Here is a 6796-nt window from a genome sequence, read left to right as displayed (position 1 = left end):
GATACATTTTCGAAATAAAAATTTTTACTTTATAGCTTTAATATATAAATTCATTTAAATTATTTTAAACATTATTTATGTATAATGACATTTTAAAAAAAAGTTAGAGAAATATAGTTAAAATGAGTAAAGGTTACCTAAAGATATTAAGCCTTTAAATTTTTAGTGCTCATTAAAGAAGAGCCAATAAAAAAATAAGCATATACACAGTATAAATAAAAAAAACTGCTTAGTATTAATAATACCGACATATTGGTTTAAAATACATCGATCTCGTATTTATGATATTCGTTATCGCCTAATTATATCTTGTAACTCGTAAATAATATTGAATTATACATATTATCTTATTATATTATTACTTCAAGTTGGTTAATGATGATATTTACATTCGCTAACGCGCGGTGCAATGGGCACTTTTACGTCAGAGAAAAACGACAATGCTCTCGCTAATGATGGCAGCCAATAAACGTAAAAAGAAACTGAGGAACATAAGCAGATTAGGGAGCGTCGGGATAGTGGTACTTGTTCCTAGAGAAAAGCTCGAAGTACCGATATACTCCACTTCATTAAGCACTTCGAACTTTCGAAGAATGCGCGGAGTAGTCGAACCTAAAGCCATCGGGGCGCAAACTCCCCGGAAAAAAACTCACATCAAGCGGCCATCGTAACGCAGCATCGACTCCACTCAGCCTAAGAAGTTGGCGGCTGGCACTTAGGGGCGGTTCGTTAGATTCCAAGATTTCAAACGTAGGAAACTTGGAATTTCGAGCGGCGATTGAGCCGCGTCTTTTCCACTTTTCACTTTTCGCCATGCAACGAGTACCCAAATGGATCGGAGAGAAACTAATGCACAATTTCATGTTCGGGTGAGAGGAAAGTGAGAAGTAGTAATTGAAGGCCAAAAATCAATAAAAGAAAGGGTGAGGGTAGTTGTGCTTCGAAGACTATTTAACAAATGCTTGGGACAATAATAAGAGACTTCATTTGACATTTTTAGTCGAATTGATCTACTTCTGCATGCATACAATAACGGTTATACGGAAATTTTTGCTCGGAATTTTGATTATGTTAAAAATGTTTAATTTCATTATTTCAATAGAATTTGGAGAATAATTCTCTTTACATTATCAAAACATTGCAAATCCACGCGTTTACACTATTATGATACTTGGAGAAGCATTAGCATTAGTTTTCATCGAATCAGAATTGTTATTGTAAATAAAAATAATTTAAGAAAATTATATTAATCGAGCAAAGGAATATATTACTGGCGTTGGTTATTAAAAATTAATTAAAAACTTGAATTATTCAATAATGCATCTATTTTTTTTTTTTTTTTTTACAATCAAAAATAAAATAAAATCAGTTCAAATGACAATTAATCTTGACTTTCAAAATGAGATAATAATAATTATTATGGTGGAATATTTGTAAATTCTAAAAATACATGTGCAACCGAAGAAAACTGAAGACAACTTTTCTCATTAAAGCAATACATTAGATAAAATTAAAATAAATTAGTTATCAAATAAAACTTTTATATTGTTTTCACGATATATAGCGAAAACTTATATTTCTTACGATTAAGATTATTTAATATTCTATAATTATATTTTTAATATTTATCTGTTAATTACAAAGTGTTAAGTAATATATCATAATTGGAATTAATTTATATTCAATCTCGGAGATGTAAATAAGATATGAAGGAGGAGGGAAATGCTGCGATTAATAACGAAAAATCGACAATAAAGCGAAAGCTATTGTTATCGACGTATATATCGAAAATGTCATAGATAAAAGTTAAAAAAAAACAGTTATTGCAGTAAATGAATTAAAAGTATTTATTATGAATTAAAAGTATTTTAAATACTTTATTTTAAACTTTTATTTATTTATTTATACTTTATTTTATTTTATTAATTTTTTTATTTATTTATTTTCTTTATTTATTTTATTTATACTTTTATTTTACTTATTTTATTGAAATAAAAGTATATTATGAATTATGAATTAAAAGTAAATGAATTAAAAAATTCAATGAAAAGCTTTAAAATTTTAGTTTACAAAGTATCCTCTTTATCATTAATGCTACACTAATTATTAAAATAATTGCTTATCGCTTAAAGCATAATATGCTTTAATTTATATTTTATTATATTGTATATTGTAATACTAATAAATATGTATATGCTAATAAGTATGGATTGAAAGGAATATTGAATGTCATAAAAGGCTCCGTCTGATCTTGTCAAACATCAAAGCATTGAATTAATATTATTATTTTTAAGCATACGAGATATTAATAATACGATTATTAATATATGCATTATTATTTAGACGAGCGCATTAGGGACATTAGCAATTGGTTACGGTAACTACCTACAATCTTGTCTAAAATGAGACCGATTTTTTTTTTTTTTTTTTTTTTTTTTTTTTTGTAATGGAAAATAAATCAGGCGAGAAGTCGTACAAGAACGATATTAACCAATGAACGCGAACGTGGCCGAGCGAACGCGCGCCAATGACAAGGCGATGGAAAAGCGGCTGAGAACTTGTTGGATAAATCGAGCGTATCGGCCGAAGGTCGATTTCCCACTAATCGACTTACGGGCTAGAGGTTGAGAAGCCTATGGTAACGAGCGGTTAAGAGCAAAGAGAGAAACGAAAGGAAGGAGAGAGAGAGAGAGAGAGGGTGAAAGAGGAGGAGAGAATAGAGAGCCAAACACTGCAAAGAAGTCACGATGAAAAAGGTGATGGAAGTGCCATAGAAGGAGGAAGGGGAATCTGCTCAATGCTTTTAGATTAGGTGAAATCTGTTTCTGTGTCCAAATCCAATTTTTCCTGCTTTCTCTCAATGGGATACCGTAAAAATGTAATTAAATAGGGGCAATTAACTGTTTCTCTTTTTTCCCCGCTTGGGATACACTTGTTAAATTTTTATTCGATAGCCGGATTCGCTTCTAGCGAATTATAGAGCAATAAAAGGATATTCGAAATTAAGTATCTTGTAATATGGAATGACTGATTTTTTTCCCATTATTTACTTATAATACAAATTGGAAACATAGATTTAATAATAAAAATAGGATAAAAGTTTTAATTATATTTTAAGGACAGATATTGATTTGTGCTTGCTGAAACGTTTGTATAATGATTTTAAAGCTCGTATAATTAGCTTAAGAGAAATTGTTATTTAAAAATTGAAATACCAATATTGCATGAAAAATATAAATCACTATGTATTAGATGCGTAACAAATATGTCTATCGTATTCATAAGGAACGAGGAATAAGTAATGAAGTACAAAAATTGAGATAATCATAAGAGAGAAAAAAGAAATAGAAAAAATATTTATGCTTCATAACAATTAATAACATTGGCTAAATTGATTTATCATCATAATTTATACAGTAATTCAATAAAAATCAAGCAACTTACAGATAATTCGCTATTATTAATTAATTCGATATATAATATAAATTAACTGAAAATATAATACAATGGATAAAATTATTGACTTTGTGGATAAATTTATCCGCAACTGTTAATAAATATAATAGATACAGTAAATTACTATAAAATAAATAAGTGCTTGATAAAAATAACCAAATTGTCGAGGTATTCGTAAAAACATACCCCTCAAAGAATAATAATTATAAGTTGCAAAAAGTAATCATGGATTTGACTAGTTTCGGCAAGAGAGTGCCATTACTTTAAAATCCATTAAAAATCCGTGATTTTCATTTATAAGATGCATACCTGTACGACGCCACGTAATTTCCATCTCTCGAGCGATATATAATACAGTGGACTAGCCATAGTTTAGTGCTTATATAAATTAAGTATGCAAATCAGTATTTCGATAGTTTAAAATAACGACTTGCTGCTGGTGGTTACTTTCCAAGTATGAGGTCTTATGTATGAGGTCGCTCATCATTCGCCTTCTCATGCCTAATGCAAAGACGCGGCAGGCGCTGCTCTTCTCAGGAAAGCTTACACGAGCGGTAAACAGGTGCCCAAGTCTATACGTGTTCTGGCCGGATTGAGGGATTCCCCATGGGGACGACGCTAGTTGATTGGCCTTGAGTCTTCTTCATTTCGCGTAGCGCCTCATTTGCGATTCGGTCCTTTTGAATTATTCAAAGAGTCTTCCCGATCTCCCGACTTTTCTCCCGCGGATATGCAGAATGCCTGGGACGAGATAAAACCCCGTTGATATCACTATCTTCGTACATCTTCTCTCTTTTTCAGATAGGCATATGATATATTCTATAGATGAATGTATTTGCCGATGAGCTACTCGACTTATCGAGATGAAGAGCAAATTAATGGCTCACGACATTTGGAAATTAAATTTTGTATAAAATTTCAGCGGCTTAATATATATGTCGATGCTCCAATATGTGCCAAGTATCTATATTAATGTGAAATAACTTTGCAAATATATATATATATATATAGAGAGAGAGAGAGAGAGAGAGAGAGAGAGAAAGAGAGAAATTTACTGTGATGTAACACTTCGAATATATTTGTCATATTCAAAATGCCTCGAATACCTTCGACTATCCATGCTTTAATTTAACTATAATACGTTTTTTGAAATGATTGATGAAAAAAAAAATTTAAAGGAAATTTATTCTAATTCATTGTTTACAATTGTCAAAAATGAAAGATAAAATGTGTTATTTGAAAAATGATGAGAATTTTATACATATTAAATTTTATTAACGATAACATTTTTAGCTAATAAAAAAAATAAATTCATTAATATTCTTTTAAATAAATTAAAAATATAAATAAATAACATTCAACATCAATGTAATACCTTAATCACAATATTTTCTATCTAATGTTGATGTATACGCTTCCCCTAAGGCTTGTCGGGCATACATGAATTATGAATGCATTAGAGCCTCTTGCATGTTCATATAAAATAAAAGCTTGACGCAATATTAACCAAGTTTAAACGATGAATTTAGAGAACAGTAACAATCCTGAATCTCAATTAAACGTGGCGATGTTAAGTGAGCGATTACCAACATCCAGTGAAACATCCTTTAATCCGTCGATCTGCAACGTTCTTACGATTTTTCTTTACTTAGCCCCAGGTTGAACGGTAACAACCTCACTGTTAATCCCCTTGGAATGGATAAGATTCTACACCAGCACAAATCATTACACGCAATTACCCAGTCGAGGGACGAAACTGCCAATCAAGCGAGAGAGCATTGGCCCGCCTCTCCAATCCGGACATTTCATCGACTTCATACACAAAGAGATCATTTACATGCAAATAACATGCGGTAAAACGCGCTAGCCAATCGTATAACATCCTCTCTCAATCTCAACCAACAACTTGGCAACTTCACATAGTTTTCGCTTGTAAATGATCGCGCAAAAACTCGCGAAGATACGTTAGTGATATTTTCGAGGAATACCAAACTTTATAATAAAAAAAAAATGCTTATTATACATAAATTTTTCTTGTTTATTCAAATGAGTGCGCATTTGGTAAAAAAAACTTTCTTTCATCTATTACAAACCCCTTAATAATATTTAATTGAGGAATATAAAATATATATTTTTTCATTGGATATTTTATATGTATACATATATATATATATACATGTATTAACATATATGTATTTCCATGATGTTATTAAATAAAAAAAAAATTTGGATTACTTTTATAATGTTGATGCAAATGTTAGTACTGTCGGTCATGCGTGTTTCAATTTTACTTTACGAAAGCCTTTTTCATATAAAAAAAAATTTACATTAATAACATTTAATGAATAGATATAATTAATTTAAATCATTCTCGTGTTGTTTTATATTTATTCCCTGTTTTACAGAAAATAATCGATACATAAATGTTCTACAATAAAACGAATAAAAACAAACAGACTAATGAATAAAAAGGTTGAATTCAGTAGGCTGTAATTCAAAATTATTTATCGCAAAAAAAATTTATCGAATAAAGACTTAATAATATTATTTAATACCAGAATATAAATGTATGATCATTTTCTAAATTAAATTTAATCAAGTATTTGTCAAATTTCATTATGTAATTTAATAATATTATTTCATGTAATTTACTCGTCAGAATAACAACGTATATTAATATGCAGGGCACTTAATTAAATTTTTATATTAATTTTAATATTTATTCAAATTTAATAATTAAGGCGTTATTATTTAATTCAAGACAAATATTAAACAAATAATACATATTATGGCCTAAAAAACGTACCATGATTTTGAATGTTAAAGATATTGTTCATAAAAGGTTCGATAGAAATACGAAACAGACAGTACATATCGAATAATCATTTAAATATTCGAGAATTTCATAAACTAACTTTGAAGTAATAAAAAAATTAATAATGTATTATTTTAAGTATAATGATAATTATAAAAATAATTTGTAATTAAATGTGTCGATATGTTGTTTAATTTAAAAATGTATTAGTAAAGCCATTTTGTGCACTGTGTTGTTATTAATGGTTACACTATCAACATTTATGTAGAATTAATTTAATTATTAAAAGACTTATAATAAAAATGTTACTGTTGATGCTTCCATATGAAAGACAAAGAATAAAGACAAATCAAATTTAATGTATTAAATTTTGTTTCGCCTTATTATGAAACAATTCTTCATTCATCTTTACATATACCTAATTTATCTGCTAAAAAACTTAATTTTATTTATTGTCTGTTGCTTTATAATATATATATATATATATATATATATATATATATATATATATATATATATATACAT

This window comes from Ceratosolen solmsi, unplaced genomic scaffold, assembly GCF_000503995.2.
Source record: "Ceratosolen solmsi marchali unplaced genomic scaffold, CerSol_1.0 scaffold47, whole genome shotgun sequence".
Lineage (NCBI taxonomy): Eukaryota > Metazoa > Arthropoda > Insecta > Hymenoptera > Agaonidae > Ceratosolen > Ceratosolen solmsi.
Note: the sequence above shows the minus strand (reverse complement) of the source record.